Source organism: Petaurus breviceps, unplaced genomic scaffold (assembly GCF_028583685.1).
Source record: "Petaurus breviceps papuanus isolate PSGF00001 unplaced genomic scaffold, PetGlider_PUasm1.0 76, whole genome shotgun sequence".
NCBI lineage: Eukaryota > Metazoa > Chordata > Mammalia > Diprotodontia > Petauridae > Petaurus > Petaurus breviceps.
Genome location: NW_027186473.1, coordinates 56137607 through 56159191, shown reverse-complemented (window position 1 = coordinate 56159191; position 21585 = coordinate 56137607). Strand labels below are relative to the sequence as shown.

At 37.3% G+C, this 21585-nt stretch overlaps 1 protein-coding gene across 16 annotated transcripts in view; it reads right to left on the bottom strand.

Annotated features, from left to right (window-relative positions):
* FHIP1A (FHF complex subunit HOOK interacting protein 1A) overlaps positions 1–21585 on the bottom strand; it is a 438671-nt gene that overhangs the window by 199097 nt on the left and 217989 nt on the right. The gene's annotated exons all lie outside the window — the stretch shown is intronic.

Genomic DNA, 21585 nt, shown 5'->3' with positions numbered 1-21585 from the left:
AACAACAAAACATCTATTACTTACCCATGCATATCTTGCTTCCCTCAACTAAAAGGTAAGCTTCTTGGGGATAGGGATTGAACCTACTCTCTCCTGAGGCTGTTTATTTCATTTTTGGAGAGCTCTAATTGTTAAGACGTTTTCCTTCCATCAAGCATAATTCTGACTCTATACAAAAAGTGAAGGCAAATCCAGAAGTGGAAGATCCAGGACAGATGCTGCGTGTGCTTGGTTGGGCCTTTACAAAGTCTTTAGAATGATGTGAATCACATTTTTAAAGAACTATGAACTATTTGGAGAGAACCCATAGAAAAGCAACTATAGAAAAATAATTATAGAGGGATGAAAAATAGGACCCATGAGAACAAGCTTAAAGAATTCAAGCTAGTCAAAAATAAATAAATAAACAATTTTAAGCTGTCTAAGCACACAAAGGGTTGTCAAAAGGCAGGCACAGCTTGGTCATTCATCTCCAGAGACAGCAAAACAGAGAAAATGGGCCTTAACTGCCAATTTCTCCTAAACAAAAGGAATAATTTTATGGCAGCAAATGGAGCTCTATTTTAGACCAGGTTTACCACAGAAGTGGTAGAGTGTATAAGACAAAAAACCTGAAGTGTCCTCAGTATTCAACACTGGGGGGGGGGGGGGGGTCGGGATGTGGCGGGGTTACATTCTTTATATTCACAGGTACTAGACTAAGGATGTGCCACATGCCTCCAACGTGACACATCGGGCTGAGTCTGTTATTTTTGCTGACCTGCTTTTTTCCCTCTTTTTTTTTTAATTCTTGCTTACAAGGGTTGGTTCTCCAGGTAGCAGAGGTGGGAGGACTATTTAGAAATGAAGGTGATGCTCTTGATGAAGAGCTGATAGACTTTACGATGTTTAATGAGGTATATATTTTTTGGAAATGGTCAATACAAGAATATGTTTTGCTTGACTATGCATAATTATTACAAGAGTTTTCTGTTCTTTTTCCCCCCCCAAAGCAGGTGAGAAAGGAATGAAGGGAAAATAGATTTTTGTTCAATGGAAAAAAAAATAACATGATTATAAAAAAGGAATGTAGGTGCTCAACACCAAAAGCTGCCAATAACAATGAAACATTTACAAATAAAGCATCACAAGGATTAAAAGGACCAATCTGCTGTCTCTGAGGTCAAAAAGGAGAAATTAGGTAGAAACTTCAAAGGCAAAAAGATACTTTCCCATTTTGAGAATAGACAGTGTACATTTTAAAGAATTAGAGATATAAATAAAATGAAAAAATTTAGAAAACCAGAACTTTCAAAAGTAATAATCAACATATTAAGTAGCTATCAATGGACCTGTTGCAACAGTATATAGACAACTGGGATGTATCTCTCTGTTACCACTAGTGTCAAAAATGGTTTTAGTTCTTATTATAAGATCATAAGATTTGCATTTGAAAAGGACTTAAACATCCTCTAGCACAACAGGAGAGAGGCTATGTGATATATCTATTCACAGTTAAATAAGTGGCAGAACCAGGATTAAAATGGAAAGAAAGATAGGAAAGAAACAATAACTTATTAAATGCCTAATACATTTCAATCAATGAGTAGATATTTATTAACTATTTGTAACAGGTTCTGTCCTAAGCACTGGGCACATAAAAAGAGGCAAAATTCAGAACCTGCCCTCAAGAAGCTTACAATACAATGGAGCAGCTTATACTGTGCTAAGTGCTTTACAAATATTATCTCACTTGATTCTCACAACAAGCCTAGCAAGTAGGTGCAATGATTACCCCCATTTTACAGTTGAAGTAGTCAAGATAGAGGTCAAATGACTTGTTCAGGGTCACATAGCTAGTAAGGGCTTAAGGGTGGATTTGAACTCAGATCTTCTTTTTCTTTTCCTTTTTGGAGTGGGGAGGGCAGGGCAATTGGGGTTAAGTGACTTGCCCAAGGTCACACTGCTAGTAAGCGTTAAGTGTCTGAGACTGGATTTGAACTCAGGTCCTCCTGACTCCAGGGCCAGTGCTCTATTCACTGCATCACCTCGATGCCCACTCAGGTCTTTCTGACTCCAGACCCAGTACTCTATCCACTGTGCCATATAACTTGCTGTCTATGATTCTAAATCCACTGACTCTTTCCACTCTACCATGATGCCTGTGGTATTCCAAGACTAGCAGCCACAAAGCATAATAATTAAGAGACAACTGGTATCATAGAGATAAGTTTCTGTAGTAGCAAGAAACTCAGGATTTATTGAAAGGATTAACCAGTACCAGTACTTAATTTCTAGTACTTGAGTTTCAGATGAACATTTTGAAGGTATGTAATTTCTGTAAACATACTTTTATAAGGGAAAAAAATTGTATCATTTCTGACTTGCAGTAGTTTGTTAAGTTTTATTGTTTATACCAGTGGTGTCAATCTCACATGGAAGTGGGGACCACTAAATTATACCACAGGATCCCTGCAGTGTGCATATTGACTTAGAAAGTTGTACATGTTTACATATTTCTTTTTTATTACTACATCAACACATTAAAATCAGACAGCAACTACATTTTAACATGGTTTGGCCTGCACTTGGAAGTGTTTGACATGTTTCACACCTCTGGTTTACACCATACCCATTTGCCAATATATGTCTTACAAATAAATCTCTCCTTTGTAACAAGGAAAAGCAGGTTAGCAAAAGCAGCCAAAATATGGACTTCAGCTGATAGTGCATTACTCTATATCTATAGTCCCCCATCAGTCTAAGAAAATGAAAGGTTGTTTTATATTTTGTTAACTGCTTTTCACTTGTCATTTTAATCATAATTTTATATATTTTTTTAATTTTGTGTTAAAAAACAATTTTAATTAATTTTTAAAATATTGAATTCTAAATTCTCTTCTCTCCCACCTCCCTACCTTGTAAAGGCAAGCAACTTGATGTAGGTTATACGTGTGTAATTGTGCAATACATATTTCCATAAATTAGTCATGTTGTGAAAGAAACAGAGAGCAAATAAAAAGAAAGAAAGTTTTAAAAATGCTTGATCTGCATTTAGTCTCCATCAGTTCTTTCTCTGGATATGGATGGCACTTTTCATCATGAGTCCTTTGGAATTGTCTTGGATCACTGTATTGCTGAGAATAGCTAAGATATTCACGGTTGATCATTGTACTATTGCTGTTACTATATGCAATGTTCTCCTGGTTCTGCTCACTTCACTCAGCAGCAGTTCATGTTAATCTTTCCAGGTTTTTCTGAAAACATCTTGCTTATCATTTCTTATAGCACAACATTATTCCACCACAATCATATAACACAACTTGTTCAGTAATTCCCTAACTGATTGGCATCGCCTCAATTTCCAGTTCTTTGCCACCACAAAGAAGAGCTGCTATAAATATTTTTATATAGAGGTCCTTTTTCTTTTCCTTTGATCTCTTTGGGATACAAACCTAGAAATGGTATTGCTGAGTCAAAGGGTTTGCACAGCATAGTTCTAAATTGCTCTCCAAAATGGTTGGATCTGTTTACAATTCCACTGAAAGTGCATTACTGTCCAAATTTTCCCATATCCCTTCCAACATTTATCATTTTCCTTTTCTGTCATATTAGCCGATCTGATAGGTGGTTAGGTTGTGCCTTAGAATTGTTTTAATTTGCATTTCTCTAATTAATAGTGATTTAGAACATTTTTATATGATTATAGATAGCTTTGATTTCTTCTTTTGAGAAATGCCTGTTTATATATCCTTTGACGATTTATCATTTGAAGAATGACTTGTATTCTTAGAAATGTGACTCAGTTCTCTATATATTTGAGGAATGAGGTTTTAATCAGAGAAACTTGCTGTAAAATTTCCCCCCAGTTTTATGCTTTCCTTCTAATCTTAACTGCATTGGTGATTGTGCAAAACACTTTTTAATTTAATGTAATCAACTTTATCCATTTTACATTTTATTGTGCTCTCTATCTCTTGCTTGGTCATAAATTCTTCCTTTATCCATAGATCTGGCTGTTAAACTATTCCATGCTCCCCTAATGTGCTTATGGTATCACCCTTTATGTCTAATCAAGTAATCCACTGTACTGTTCTTTTTTATGGATAAGTTGATCCCATTCACATTCACAATTATGATTACTATGTATTTTCCTCCATCCTACTTTCCCCCCTATATTATCCTTCTCTCTTCTTTCACCCTGTCCCTCTTCAAAAGTGTTTTGCTTCTGACAACTGCCTCCCTCAATCCACCTTCCTCCCAGTGCTTCCCTCTTCCCCTTAATTTTATTTCTTTTTTTAATTCCATCATAATGAATTCACACCCATGCCCTGTGTCTATGTATACTTCTTCTAACTGCCTTAACAAGGATAAACTTCTTTGGAGTTACAAGTATCATCTTCCCAAAATGGAAACAGTTTAATCTTACTGAATCCCTTATGGTTTCTCTTTTCTGTTTACCTTTTTGTGCTTCTTGTATTTCAAAGTCACATTTCCTATTTAGCTCTGATCTTTTCATCAGGAAAGCCCTCAATTTCATTTTATTACATGTCCATATTTTCCCCTGAATGATTATACTAAGTTTTGCTGGGTAGGTAATTCTTGGTTGTAATCCTAGCCCTCCATAATATCATATTCAAATCTGATCCTTTAATGTAAAAGCAGGTAAGTCTTGTCTTATCATGATTATGGTGCCATGATATTTGATAATAGGTAATTTTTAAAAGCCTATAAGTCTAAAAAGTATTTATTCCAATTTATGTTGACTAATTACCCTAAACATCATATGCCCAAGCAAATTTCAAGGTGTTTTTTTAATTTTATTTTATTTTAATGAGAATGAAAAAGGCAACCATGTCTAGCATCTGGAATATTTTCATTTGCTTTAAAGGACAACAGTAAACTAGAAAACACATTCCTTTATAGCAACAGAATTCTAAAATTCTTCCTCAAAGGTTCTTTCTGAGGCTTATAATAAAAGAAAACATCATCTATACAGATAATGTCCATTGTTTATCAGTCAGTAATCAGGTTATGTAACTTCTATCAGACTAGTTAAGAAAATGCCTTAAAGACCTCACACAATGATGGTGGAAAAGATCTCATATATTCAATCTTGAGAGGGAAAAGTGGAGGTAAAGATGGGGAAGTATCTAAACTGGAACTTAGGGGAAGAGGGATATCTAGAGATTCTACAAATTAAAATGATGGCATAAAAAACAAAGGCATAAAGATAGAGATCAAAGAGCTGGATACTTTCCACTTTCTATTTTATTCCCCTCTTATCAAAGCATTAAGGCACTGGCATATCTCTAGCGCAATATAAAACTGAAAGAAAAAGAACGATTCTCCATATTTATGAGAGATTTATGGGAATATATTTCCTTGAACATCATATTTTCCAATATATTTTCTACATTCTGCTTTTACCAGCTTTTGCCTCTTTTTTTCTTTCTCTTTTTGCAGCTATTCTGGGACTTGCATTTAACTCCCAAGAAGATCACAGCTGTAATTCTCAAGGAAAGTCCAGAAAAATCAAAGCCAAGCAAAAAAAGGGGGGGGGGGGGATTAATAGGAGGAGATTGCACTACATGTTCATAGGACTACTGCTGGGAGAAAACTAAGAGGTCATTTAATTCAACACCCTCATTTTGTAGATACGTAAACTGAGACCCAGGGGGGAAAAGATTTGTCCAAAGCCATAAAGGTCCTAAGCCATATGAATTGTAGCCCACGCAAGCTCTAGGTCATCCTTATCCCAACTGCTGCTCTCACAGATGATGAACCGGGTCTCCAAAGTCTGGCAGCTCCATCTCCTTCTCAGGGTTTTGGGGGGTACCTCAAGGATCCAGGGGTGATTCTCCATGGGCATCAGCTCAAGCACCCATGGGTGTTTCTTTAGCCCACCACGAAGACTGTCAGTGAAGAATCAATTTAGTTTTTAGAAAGGATTATTTACCAAGGTAATTCAATAAGAAGTAGTACAAGTACATAGAAGGTCGAGGAGAAAGTGAGGTACAAGTGGCAAAGGGATCACTCATAGCTCCTGACTTCTGGAAGTCATTTTCTCCCATTTGTGGGATGCTCAAATTCTCCTCAAGCATGGTGGAATTTCTTTGCTGGGTTTTTTTTTGCTGAGTCTTGAGTCAGGTTCTATCCATGGCACCTAAAGCACATAACTCCATTACCCTATCCCATTCTCAGGATCCTTTGATGCTCTCAATGTCCTCCTCTGGTCAAAATTGGGGAAGGAAAGAGATCTGGCCAAAGAAGTTCCCTGTCACCTCTAGAAGTTCCTCTTTAAGAATGTTCTGGGAAGCCGTATTTCCTCCAATTTCCAGAATTCCTCCCATTCCACCTACATTAATGATTTTATAAAGGACCCACAGTACAGAATGAAATCCCTAGCTAACTTAGACAAACTTTTTATCTGGTATTATTGGGGGGGGGGGGATAAGCATTTAACAGCACCAACTATGTGCCATAGAACTACACTCTGTGGTTTACAAATATTATTACTGTGTTGATCCTCATAACCCTGCAAGGCAGGTGCTGTTATTATCTCCATTTTACAGTTGAGGAATCTGAAACAGTCAGTAGTTAAGTGACTTATTCAAGGTCACATAAGTATCTGAGGTCAGATTTGAACTTGGGTCTTTCAGACTCCAGACCTAGTGCCACACAGCTGCCTCAGCCTTTATTTCACCAGATGGCTTTCAAGGACTTTTCATGCTTAGTCTAGCCTCATGCTAAAACACACGATTAGTCATTTTTTCACCTACTCCAAGTATTGGTGGGTTGAGTAAATTATTCACCTCACGAGAGAGACAAAGAGAGAGTGACAGAGACAGAGAGAGAGAGAGGGAGGATTAAGAATAGCCAGGACCTAGAAAGACTTATATGAACTGATGCTGGGTGAAGTGAGAAGAACCAAGAGAACACTGTACACAGCAACAGCCACAGTGTGTGATGACTGATTTTGATAGACTTAGCCCTTCTCAGAAATGCAAGGATCCAAGACAACTCCAAAAGACTCACAATGGAAAATGCTGTCCATATCCAGAGAAAGAACTATGGAGTCTGAATGCAGATGCTTTCTCTTTTTGTTTTGTTTTTTTTTCCTTCTCATGGTTTCTCCCATTCATTATATTTCTTCTTTACAAAATGACTAATGTGAAAATATGTTTAATAGTAATGTATATGTAGAGCCTATGTCAGATTGCACACCATCTTTGGAAGGTGGATGGGAGGGAGGTGGAGAAAGTTTAAAATTGAAAAGCTAATGGAAATAAATGTTGAAAACTAAAAATAAATTAATTAATTAAAAAAAAACAAATAGCTAGGGACTGGGCCTGTAATTTCATCTATCTATCTCTCTATCTATCTATCTATCTATTTTTTTAAAGCAATTGGGGTTAAGTAACTTGCTCAAGGTTACATGGCCAGTTATTTCTGGGTGTGGCGCTAAGTATCTGAGCCCGGATTCAATCCCAGGTCTCACAACTCTGGGGCGGGCACTCTTAATCAATGTGCCACCTGGCTGCCCCTCATCTATCTATATTGAGGACTACAGGGTCACAAAAGTTAGCATGTATCTGAAGTGAGGCTTGATCTCAGGTCTTCCTGGCTTTGAGGTTGGCTCTCTACCCATTAAGCCATATTGTCTCTCTAACATACATACATACACACAGTATCATTTCATTGAGTATTATTTATATCAGCTATTTTCTCTACACAATACTTCAATAAAACTAGAAAAGCAGGTAGGAGGAAGATTTGGAAGATTTCCCTGGACTAGACTCCTGATTTCACAGGCATAGTGGACTCTCAATGAAGAAAATCCTTCTACCACCAATGCAAGACAGCATCATCTCTTCAGCTGCAGTTATAGAGACTTGTCTGGAGGGAACAAAGGCCACAAAGACCCTACTATGCATCAGGGATAGGAACTGAACCTGGGTCTTCCTGACTCTTAGATGCTCCACTGCACTGCCTTTAAGCCCATTTGTAGAGGACTTTACATGCCAGAGTAAGGATTTAGTTTTTTATTAGACACAGAGGGAATTGGTGTTTTGGACAGCAGTGTTATGTTTCTCACCAGAGCACAAGTATTCTTTCCTATCCTATCCTCTCCAACCCTCCCCCCCCACCCACCCAAGTCGTGGAACTCTGACCCAATCAAATCAACTCTATCATTATTCATTGATGGGATACACTAATCTATTTCTTGATGGCCCCACTTGGCATGCCTAGAACATTGCACATCAAAGTACTCCTACCTGGTTATTCCCCTATGTGTGATATTTCCCCCATTAGAATATAAGTATCTTGAGGGCAGGGGTTGTCATTACTCTTGTATTTGTATTCCCAACAATTGGTACCACGCCTACCACATAATAAGTTCTTAATCAATATTTATGTTTTCATTAATTCAAGTATACCCGGGAAAAAAAGATAGTTGCTTTGATTCCTTAACCATATTGTTTCCCCTGGACCCAAATAAATATCCTAGGATTGTCACACCTAGAAAACTAGGCCATTTTTTTTTAAAAAGCATATAAGTAAATATACAAACACATACACAGACACCAAATGTGATTTGATATAACATGACTATGGCATATTTCCAGATGTTTTTACCCATTCTATCTTCTGTTCTTTTTAGTTGAACTGTCCTAAAATCTGAAATCTTAGGACAAAACTCTATTATAAGCTCCTGCTAATAAGCTCTCTGGACCTATAGATATGCAGAACTCCCATGAAAGCCAGCTTTATTTTTATACCTGAGACCTTCATTCATGGAAACTTGAAGAAGAGGATTTCTCTCTCCATAAAAAGAAATTTTAAACCACTGAAAAATAATGTTTCTTTTCTAAACACTACGCTGTTAGAATGTTCAAAGGCAGACCCCCCAAAAAAGTATATAACCAAGAACCTGAGATTTGGACATGAATTCTGCTCAAAATAATAGCATAAAACAAGAAAAATGGGGGACCTATCTAAAGAGATCATGTAATTATCTCCTCTTTTATTCCTCTTTATCATCATAAATTAAACAAATTTCTGCCAATAAGGAGAAAATTACTAGAGCAAATCCTGCCATAAAGATTTCTATTCCTGTCCTCAGAAGCTTATATTCTACTTGGAAGATAAAACCTTTTCATGGGTAAATAAAATAAATACAAAGTAATTTCAAGAAGTGGAGAATACTAACAACTATGAAGATCAGGAAAGTCTTTGTATAGGATGTGTTACCTGAGCTGAACCTCCAAGGAAGGTATGAATTATATAAAGCAGCAGTAAGGAGGGAGTGTCTTCCAATAATGGATGGGAGTCTGTGCAAAGTCATTGAAGTAAGAGTCTCTCCCATTCCAATCTAATCTCCACTCATGTGCTAAGGTGATTTAGATAAAATAGAGGAACCATCATCATCATCATCATCATCATCATCATCACACACATACATACACACATACACACACACACACACACACATCCTACCCCCCATCCAAGGAATTTCTGAGGCTCCAGTCACTTCCACGACCAAATTTAAAAATCTTCTCTTTGGCTCTGAGTACTCTACTATCTGACTGCAAATAGCTTGTACTTGTGGTTCCTCAAAAATGACACTCCATCACCCTTTCTCATCCCTGGAACACACTTCCCCATCTTATCTTGGGTTCCCTGGCTTCCTTCAAGAATCAGCTTAAATTCTACCTTCTGTAAAATGTCCTTCCAGGTCCCCACAGTTGCTAAGGCCAAGCCCTTTCAGGTCATCTTCCACTTACTTTATATTATTTACAAGTTACTTACAAGATGTCTCTCCCATTAGAATGTGCACTCCTTAAAGGGCTGACTGCACTTCTTCCTTTCTTTGTATCTCTAACAATTAGAATGTTGGCTGGCATCTAACAAGCACTTTATTAAATACTTGTCAACTGACCAAAAATGCATCTGCTATACAAAATTATTCATTGTAAACAAATCAAAAAGTGTTTCCTCTATGGAATATGGAAATAATTTTGTTATTACAAAATTCTCTTTGTAATGCCATTATTGTAATGACATTTAGCTTCTGCTGTGTTTATTGTGATAGTATTTCTCACACATAACTCAAAGAATTAGAACCAGGCAAATCTAATCTAATTAAAGACAATAACCCGGTCTTTGTCAAATGGACTCACTAGTTGCTGCCAGCACTAGCCAAGGGACAGCTCACTCAGTCCTTGGTTGGGTAAAATTCTGGATGGCCTCTAGTTAAATCCAAACTAAACATATCAGAACTCTATTACTACAAATTTGTTTATCATGTACAATTCCATCTAAAGATGAAGCTTTTTCAATTAGGAACAGCCAAAGAGGAGGGAGTCTCATGCCCTCAATTATAACTAATAGTGGAAGAGGAAAAAATACATTTGAGGTCAGACTACTACAGCTAACCTCAGGCTTGAGACCAATAAAATCTTATTATGCCTAAATTCTCAATGCTCAATAATTTCCTGGCCCAGTTTTTTTCTCCTTAATCACCAACATATCACATAGTCATTTATAGCTGCAAGAAAAATAGTTAACAACTAATATTCCCCTTGATAATTCCCCAGGCCTTCCTCAAACTACCCCAAAGATTTGACTTCTATTCAATCGTGGAGAGCAGCATGGCTTCTGCATTCAGTCCCTTGTGATCTTACTTTGGTTAAAGTATATGAAGAAAATGTGGCTTCACAGAGGTATGTACTTGGAAAAGGTAGGAATATTTAAAGAGGCAACTAATTCCTTAATTTTATTATAGAAATAGTTTTTACTTTGCATTTCCCCTAAAAGGGTCTTGAGGAACATTTTGGAGACTGCTAATCTATTCTAAACCTCACATTTCACAGAGGAGGAAACTGAGATTTAGATGTTATAACTCACTTGAGATAGCACAGAAGATTACTCCTGTATCTTTAGGACTAGGTATCTTTAGACAATTTCCTTAACTTCCCAGAGTCCAAGCACCCTCAACTATACAATGAAAGACTTGGAAGACATATTCTTGGGTTCCTTCTAGTTCCAGGTCTACCTAAGCATAACATCTCTTTAAATAATGATCCTTCTGGGGAGGCAAGGTGGCACAATGAATAGATCACCGGCCCTGGAGTCAGGAGGACCTGAGTTCAAATCCAGCCTCAGACACTTAACACAAAACTAGCTGTGTGACCTTGGGCAAGTCACCTAATTCCAATTGTCCTACCTTACCCCCCACCAAAAAAACAAAAGCAAAAAAAAATAACAATCCTTCAAATACTAGAAGACAGACAGCTGGGGACAACATGATGTAGTAGACAGGGGACTGGGCTTGGAGTCAGGAAGGGCTACGTTCAAATCCCTACTGAGACACTTACTAAGTATGTGATAATGACCAAGTCACTTTTTTGCCTTATCTGTAAAATCGGAACAATATATAGCGCCTACTTCAGGTTGTTGTTGTTAAGACTGAATGAAATAAGGATACATAAAACAGGCTGCAAATCTTACAGCACTAGATAAATGTAAACTATAATTATTATTATCCATCATACCTCTCTGCCCCAACCCAAGTCTTTCCTTCTTTAAGGAAATATGTCTACTTTGTTCAACCATGGTCAAGATCTCCAGTCATTTACCATCCTAATCACCTCCTTGGGTTGTGATCCAACTTGTTAATATTCCTAATCAACATGGAAGTCATTGGGTTCTAGCACACCACTGTGTAAAATTCAGTATAAACAGAAAAAGACTAAATAAGATGTTAATTATTGGATGACTTTTTCAATAGTTCCCTATTATCTCCTGCCATTTGCCTATAATGTCCCCACCAGTCCCGACTGGGCCCAGGTAATTCCTACCTAACTTTCAAGTTCAAGGTCCATTAAAGTCTCCGCCAAGAAGTCCTCTTCTAGCCATCTACCTGGTTAGAAGTATTCTTTCTCTCTTTCCTCTAGATCCTCATAGCACTTTCTCTATACCCTTTAGCACATTCTCCCTTACTATTATAGTTATTTATATACATAGAATGAGAGAGAGAGAAAGAAAAAGAGAAACAGAAAGAGAATCTATGAAGACATACAATGTGCTAGACCTCAAACTAACTGCTGGGAAGACAAATACAAACAAGTATAAGACCCTGTCCCCTAGGAGTTTACATTCTAATAAGGGAAGACAACACATAAAGGATGAGGCGCAAGGTGGGTCAAGGTACAAAGCCACTGGAGAGGAGGAAAAGGCATAGAAGAAATACAGAGAATAGAATCATGATTGAAGTGGAGCCTAGCTGTGACCCTCTGGTCTGCAGTTCACCAGTCAGAAGAGCAAAGCTTCAAAGCAAATGTTTCTCCAGGGTTGGAAATGGGCTAGTAAGAAGGAGGAAGCAAAACTTTGAGTGAATCAGGGCATGGTTGGAGTACCTCCTGAAAAAAATAGTTTAAAAAATCATTAAATTAAGTTACCAAAGAAATTATTTTGCTGAATGAGAGAAAATGATCAAAAAAATTCCTTTGAAAGAACAAAAAGTCAAGAATATTAGAGGAACTAGTGGAAAAAAAATGTAAAGGAAGGAGGTTTAGCAGTACCAGATCTTAAACTATATTATAAGGCAGTAATTATCAAAACTCTTTGGTACTGGATAAGAAATAGAAAGATAGATGAATAGAAGAGAGTAGACATACAATTTACAGCAGCAAATAAATATAGTAATCTTGTATTTGACAAGTGTAAAGACTTAAATTTTGGGGATAAGAATTCATTATTTGGTAAAAATTGAAAAGTCATAGGATTTAGAGCTAAAAGGGTCTCAAAAAATCTGCCCTACTGAAGTTCCACTAATGTCAGCTCGATGAGAGTGGGACCTATGTCTTATCATCTTTGTATCCATCATGGGACTGAGGAACTACTAAATGTCTGAATGAAACAATAAAATTCATTTCTAAAATTTGTTTTCATGTTGAATTTTTAAGTTATAGTTAAGAAAATGGGTCTCATATAGATACATTTAGGGTGCCCAGTTCCAGAATCCTGGCATGGTACTAAGGTAATTACTGATTAGGACACAGTAGCTCTCCATCAACAAGGAACCACAGATAGGGGCTCCTCATGTCTAATCATTTGTCTCTCTCAGTTCCCAATCTTTAGACTAGTTGTTTGATTTTTTTTCCTTTGCCTTTTCAACTAGTTTTGAGCCGATTCTCTTCTTGTTCCAACTCCAAGCTTGTTTTGGCTCTGTTTCGTGGGCTTCAAGTTTCCAAGCTCCATTCAAGTCATGGGAATTGTAGCTTTAGGATTAGAAGAAAATTTAGTGATAACCTAATGCAATCTTCTCCCTTTTCCCCCACCATTTTACAAATAAGTAAACTGAGGCCCAGAAACCTTGACCTTGGACAAAGAATAAAAAACCAAGCTATAATTTGAACCTAGGTCTTATGCCTTCAAATTCAAAGTACTTTTTACAACACCATTGCTGATCCCTCAAACTCCTACCTCATCTAACACCCATGGACTGAGAGGTGTCAACTTCTCACCTACTCCCCAACACAACACAGGGAGAGCGGAATTATTAGAAAGTTATTATTAGAATAAGGCTTATTCTCTTCTCTAATAAGCATTTATTAAGCACCTAGTATGTCCAAGGTATTGTGCTCAGAGCTTTACAAATATTATCTCATTCCATCCTCCCAACAACCCTGGCAGGTAGGCACTTTTAATTATCCCCATTTTACAGTTGAAGAAATTGAGGCAAACTAGGGTTAAGTGACTTGTCCAGAGACACTTACTAGTGAATGTCTAAAGTGGAATTTGAACTTGGATTTCCTGACTCCAAATCCAGTGTTCTATCCACTGAACCATCTAGCTGCCTTCAGGCAAGACAAGATCTGTCCTATTTACCCATTTCTGCTAACAAAGTTCAGGAACATCTCCAAGTATTCTTTTAATGTCTGCACGACACAACTTGGCACTTCACTGTAGAGCCTTATATAAATTTCTTCATTGTTCAATGTGTGTGTAAATCTTGTTTTCCCAGGAAAACTGCCAGCTCAAAGGGCTCAAGACCTATTCCTCTAATATCATAGACTCAGAGTTGGGCCTCAATTAATGCTTATTTATTTGATGAGAAAATTAAGAGAAAAGGGAATTCTAGGTATGATTAACTAGAAAATGTTTAAATGAACAATATGTGAAACTCACATTTACTTTTTAACAGGCAGGAAAAAAAACATATCATGGTAGAGAGAGTTACCTCACTGAAAACAGCCTGATAACTGACTCATCAGAGATAAGAGTATAATTTTTATTAAGCAAGATGTAAGAATAGTAGTTAGAGGAGCAGCCAGGCAGCACAGCGAGTAAGAGCACCGGCCCCAGTGTCGGGATGACCTGGGGATCAAATCCAGGCTCAGATACTTAGCACCACACCCAGAACCTTGAGAAAGGTAACCTTGAGCAAGTTACTTAGCCCCAATGGCTTTAAAAAAAAAAAAAGAATAGTAGCTAGAAAAATATGTAGAATACAATTAAAAAATATAAACTTAAATTGTTTAAATAAGTTTTTAAAAATAAAAAATGGGAGATAGACAACAAAAAGACAAAGATATCAACTATAAAAATTCATCCAGAATTCAAATCAAGGTAAATTAAATTAATTGCTATATGACCAAAAGAGTCCAGAAGAGGCTTTATTGGACTTGCCAAATGAAGAGAGATGGCTACTAAAGGCAACACTGATTTAGTAAATCTTATAAAGAAGGAGGATGGATGATTATGAGGAATATTGTTTCATAAATCAGAGAGAAGTAGGGAAAGGTCTAACCAGTATAAAGTTGGCAAAATATCTAACTAAGCAAGGTCATTCTGATGGTGGTCAAAGATGAAAACAGAAAAATTCCAAGCAGAAGAAAAATGGAAAAGACTTGCAAAAATTATAACAACAATATGTTCTGTCTATCAAAGATAGTGGAACCACCACAGTTTGACCTTATTACCATAATCCCTGTGGTACTTACAAAGGAAGTAGAAATGGAAGGGTTTTATACAGGTAGAGAATAAAGATGGGAAATGCAATCAGATGAATCAAGTATATATAGTGGTGATTCATGTTGGAGGCAATAAAGTTATGGGAGCATTGAGGGATTAATTTACAAGGCACCTAAAGAAGGCGACTGCACCAGAATCATGGGGGGGGGGGGGAGGACAGGGAATCTCAGACTTTATTAATTTTTAAAAAGTGACCAAGAAAACATCGACAACTGCTGACCTAAATGTCAATTTTCTCATCTATCTAAAATCTTTATTTTAGATAAATGAAGGCCATCCTGAATGACAGTATCAGTAGGAACAAGCAGACTTCCTAACATACATTTAGTAGATCCCTTCTTTACCACCTTACATGTGGAAGATGTAGAGAATATAAGATCCCATTGGCTTTTTGTCTGTTGACTACATAAAAAGCATAGCATTCCCTGTGCCCAAAGGAATATAAATTTTGATTGCTGAAACCTTGCAAGATATCCTGGGTTGTATGGGCTAGATTTCTTTTTTTCTCTTCCCTACTTATTTATTCTATCATTAAAAACTCTGGGACAATTGACTCTTTTGTCCCATATAGTTTCATTCAATATTTCTTGAAATACAGACTTGGAAACCTAGTCTTTGATAAAGCCCACTGGGATTCAATGCGGCTAGTTGACCATCTCTCAAACCAAAAACACTCCAGCTCTCACTGATTGGTCAACAATAGGCCCCAGTCCAAGACTCATTTGGTCATTGTTTGGGTTTTGATGGATCAGACTGAATATAAATAGCAACTGTTTTCTATGTTGGTCAGAAAACCTGAGGGTCTTTCCCTCTTAGATTGAATTTTTTTAACTAAAGGAGCCATTTTCCCCCACTCATTTCTTACCTAGCCTTACTCAGTAAATGAGCACTGCCTCAGACAAACCAAGACTTGGGTTAAACTTAGCTTAAAATGACCAAGTCTCCCACTGTATCTAAGCCATCTCCAGTATTCCCATTGGACCCAGATGGTTCCAGAGGAGAAAGTGAGCCTGGTGACTTTGCAAAGTCCTGCTTCACTTAAATCCAATTCACTTACAAGTCAAGACATCTTCTTCCTGATAATATCAGTCCTCTTCCAGAATGAAGAACAAACAACGACAAACAACAAAAAAGCATCCAATTCAGCAAAATAAATCATCACCTTATGGAGTCTTTACAGTAAGGTATCTCACAACCCTATATCAAGATTTGTAAAAGCAATTCAATTTTTAAAAAATATGTGTAACCAGAGAAATGACACTATTAAAATAACCCTCAAAGGTAGCTGCCAGTAGGATGGAGAAATAAAGCAAAGTTCAAGTAGAGAAGGGATTCCCTGGAGCTGGTGCAGACCTCCAGATGCTCTGCTTGTAGATGACATTATATTGACTGAATCTAGACATTACAGTAGAACCTTCTAGAAAAAAACTGTAATTACCCAGTGGAGTTTAGCCTATCCATCCACACAGAAAAGACCAAGTGGATGCAGAATATTATCCACATTTCAATACACATATGAATTGACACCCTGGAGCTTGTACAACAGTATATGTATGTATGTACACTATACACACATACATATGTGTGCATACATATATAAGTGTATATATACATACAAATATACATGTGTGTTGCATATATACCCAAACAAACAGTGGAACAATATAGTTATCTCAGACTGACAAGATATAGGTAGTAAACTGGGTCCAGAGTTGCAAAGGATTAGAATGGGCTGGTTTAATAGTAGGAAAAGCAAAGTACTTTTACCAATCCCATGTTTCCTAAATGAGCAAAGGTCCCTATTTCCAATATAAGCATTTTTCAGGCATTTCCAAGTATGAACACTACTACGTCCAGAACACTACTGACCTGGAACACTACTGCTTCCAGAGGACTAAACATGAGTATTCCATGGAAGGCAAAGCAAAGGAACATGATGGGTGTGAGCATACTGCAACCTATAACCAATGAGAAACTCTGAAGGACAAGAGCAAAGGTGATCAAAAAATTTTATGAGAGAACAATGGTCTGTATTATCAGATGGAAAACTCCACTAGCACCCTCTTAATGTTCTAAGAAAGCAAGGAAGGCCTCAAGCATCTTGAGTGGACACCTGGTGAAGAGCGTTTTGAAAGACAAGACCAAGAGTTAAACAAGATGGGAAGACACGGATGCGTAGCATTTTCATCTCTGAGTGAACGCCTAAATCAATGATATAACAGAAGCATTTGAGTATTTATATAGCACTTCTCAGATTTATAATGTTCTTTTTCCAAGGCAATCTATGGAGTAAGGAATACAAGTATTATTATGTCCATGTAACGATGAGGAGGTTCAATATGCTAATTTTTTATTTATTTTTCAGGGGAGAAATGTTTTAAAGATAGCATGACAGAATTTAATAGCTAAAAGAGACCTCTCAGGTAACCTAGGCAAACGCCTTCATTTTACAGATAAGGAAAATGAAAGCTAGAAGTTTGGTGCTTTGCCCAAGGTCATAGGATCACAGGATCCGGAGGGTAAAGGGATCTTCAAGATCAACTAGTTCCCTCTTCTCATTTTACAGATGCTGGCACACAGAAACAGAAAACACATGGAGAGGAAAATCGAGCATTGTAATCCAATAAGAAAGCAGTCATCTGTGGATGAAAGATTAGGCAACACATCATTCAGCAAATACGGGGGGGGGGGAAAGAAATTAGGTGTTAAAGTGTTTGCTAGAAAACTACTGTTAGGCTTTGAGAGGTTTTTTTGGACAGTATTTTTTAATGTTCTAAATGAAAAATACTTCACAACTTTGGAAAGGACTCATTTCCAACAAAGACATCTATTTTCTGTGTCATATTTTATTGTATTTATCTGAGAAATCTCATCACATTAAAACAAATAGTAAATGGATAGACTTTTAGCATGACTTTACTTTGAGGATTTAGATACTATTGCTACAGAGAATTTTTCACAAGATTACACACTTACACACACTCACACACACACAAACAAGGAACAGTAATAACAGTCAACAACAAAAAAATCAATCTATCTCTGATTAAAGTGACTCTGGGCTATGAAAGGCTATGCTAGTGAAGCATAAGCGTAAGAAGTGTCTCCCAAGTTGGAAAGGTTTTGAAGAATGAAATGACTTTTCTCTAAAGGTCATTCCCCTGATGGAGAGATCTTCAAGCAAAGGGTAGATAGCTAGTGAGTTATGTATGTTGTAATGAGGATTCTTTGGTATGGATTGGCATCTCAGGTCCCTTCCTCTTCTGAAGTTCTCTGTGATTCTGTGTTTTCGTACCAGCTGGGAGAAGAATTCTTTTGCTTTTTTTTTTCCCCAGATCAAATGCAACTGAGGCAAGGGGCAACTTTTTTTTTTTTTGAAACAATAACTAATGACATCTGTCTGCTAAGGCACAGAAGGGCTGGACTCTAAAACATAGTGTGGGTAAGGCAGTATGGTATGACAGAAGAAATGCCAGCCTTAAGAGTCAAAAGACCTGTGGACAAGTCTCAACTTTAAAGACATTTAAAAGTTTCCCAAATATGTGAAGGCACAGTGAGCTTCAGCTTCCTCATCTATAAAGTGAGAGTCATAAAACTTAAATTACTTACCTTACAGGGTTGTCAAGGAAAAACACTTTGTCAACCTCAAAATGCTACATAAATAATATTCCTATTAGTGTTATCAATAGGATGTACATTGACATCAATGAAAAGACAAATGTTTTGAAGGAATGACATATTTAAGTACCACAGACTCATAGATTTTGAGTTTGAAGGACCTTTAAAGGTCATCTGGTCCAAACTCCTCATTATACAGAAGAGAAGCTGAGTGTCTGAGAGGTTAAGGGGGTGGTCGAAGGTCATACAGGTAAAGATTTGCCAGTATTTGAACACTGGGTGTCTAACTACAAACCCAACATTCTATACCACCTTCAATAAGATCCCTATACAAGAGCCCCCAAATAGCAAAGTGTGTGGGGGACTTATATCAATTTCTATTTGGAGGCTCAGGAAAACGTGCACCAGATTCTGTGCACAGTTTTCAAAGGAAGAGAGGGGGAAAAAAAGAGGAATTTTGAATGTGTAAAAGTCTAAATGGCTAATTAAAAAAAAGATGTTTCCCCTGACTCGAACTGGGTCATTGCCCTAGATCAGAGGTTCTCAAATTTCTTGTTCTCAGAATTCCTGAGGACCCCACCCCTCAAAGAATATTGGGGCAGGGGGGTATTTCCAGGGGTTTCCTAGAGCCAGGTGAAATCCTGGCTCATGAAAGTCAACTGTTAGATTTTTCAATATGAGCATTTACACCTTGGAAATGAGCAAAGGTTATAAATCAGGACTTGATGTATTTGTTTCGCCGACTATCGAGGCTCAAGTAAGTAATGGCATAAATGTTAATGATGCATTGTTGTTGGTCAGGTATTTCACCAGTGTCCAACTCTTTGTGACCCCATTTGGAGATTTCTTGGCAAAGATACTGGAGTGGTTTGCCATTTACTTCTCCAGATCTTTTCACAGATGAGGAAACTGAGAAAAACAGGGTTAAGTGACTTGCTCAGAATCACACAACTACCAAGTGTCTGGGCCAGATTTGAGTTCAGAAAGAAATCTTTCTGACTCCAGGCCCAGCACTGTTAACCACCACACCACCTAAGTGCCCCAATGATGCAGATTCTGGAGAGCCAGTGTTAAATATTTATCACCCCACCAGTGGTTATGCCTATTGATATTTACGGTATTAGTAATTAAAACATCTTAGTATTATTATGCAAATAGTTTTCACCTCACAGACCTTCTGGAAGGGACCCAGGGACCTCTAGGGGTCTTCTGATAACATTTATAGAACTGTTTCCCTATTAGAATAAATATACAATGCCATCTGTACAGACACATATATGTGCACACATATATACAATATAGCCCCACCATGTTTCTCAATCCAAAAAACCTCTACTATATGTTGACATATACATACCTCTATACATACCCCCACAACTCAATCCAAAACACTTCTATACATTGGTTGGCTTAGAGAAGAAATGAAGAAATGGCACTCCTTCCTTTCCTTAGAGAGATAGGGTGCTATGGAGGTATAATGGTATACATGTGGTCTGACAGTCACTATATTGGTAGGTTTTATTTGAGTGTTTTGCTTTATTATACAGGATGTTTCACTTGGGTATAGTCAGAAAAGACAGTGGTCTTTAAAAAAAAAAAACCTTAAAATAGTAAATAAGAATGAAATGAGCCACTCATTTTTGTACCTGTGTACATATGAACCTATACAGACCCTATACTGTTCCCTGAAAGTTACTTTTTAAAAATTTGTTGGTTTAGTCAAACTAACTCACCATTATTAGTTATTGAGTTATGTGCCATTTTCTCAAAAGAAAAAAATGGGGGGGGGGGAGAATTTAAGCTTTCTAGCTGTCTGGATTCTTTTTAAAAAATGGGAATTTTAATTATTAATAAATTATATCCAACCCATAAAAAAAAACACCATGGAAATAACCCCTACATTTCAATATTTAAATTCACAATTAACATAAGGGCACTTTCATTTCTGCTTGTGGGTAGGGAATTTAGGGTTTACCATTTTGCACCTACAAGCAATGAAAGTAAAAGTTCAAACGACATATAAGATAACTCCACTGATACAATAAGGATGGTTCATTAGCTGGCTGGTTGCCAGACCCCCAAAGCAACCCCCTGAGAGGCTCTCTTCCCTGGATGGCAGGCCCTAATTTATCTCTAAGCTAACAGAAGCAGCTGGATAGATTACAGCTCTCTTCTCTTCTGATTCAGTTCCTCTGGAATTCCTGCCTTCTCCCCGAATGAGTGGCATGCACTGCCATGGTTCAAGGCTATCTACACTCCTTTAATTAAAAGTCTTCTCCCCAAAATTAACATGTGCCTGCCAAAGACCAGATGTATGAAGAAAAAAGAAAGAAAAATGTAGGGGAAAAAAAGGCAAAGACCACGTGTTCTAAATTAAGGTTTGGCTCAAATGAAGTATTTATTGCCATTATTCCACCCTACCCGCAGCCCCAACCCAACCTAAATCACTGCTTGTGGTAGGCAGGTGTGGGTGGGTGTTATGCTCTGATTCTTCTCTGCATAATTATGTCTTTACAAGGTTAATATCTTTTTTTTGAAGTATTTTTTAAAAAAAGGGAATACTTTCTAAATTGAGATTTACAAAGTACTCCATTTTTTTTTAAATGTTTCAAAAATAAGAAACTAACCTTGGGGTCCTTACTTAAAAGACACACATACAAAACTGTATGTCCACATTGCGAGGGAGGAGGACATATATTAACAAAGAGTTTGTAAATCATGTGATGCTTAGCAACCTCTACCCCTGTTTCTGCCACCATTACTGCAGAAGAAGAAGGGGGAAGGGTGAGAAGGAGGGTGGGGCAGAAAGGAGTGCCATGCAGGACTGAGAAACCTCTTGTATTGATTGTTTGATTCATGGGTTGCCATGGCCAAAGAGATCATCATGAAGAGACTAGTCCACTAGTGATTCATATTTATAGCCTAGTATTTTTCACTTGTAAAATG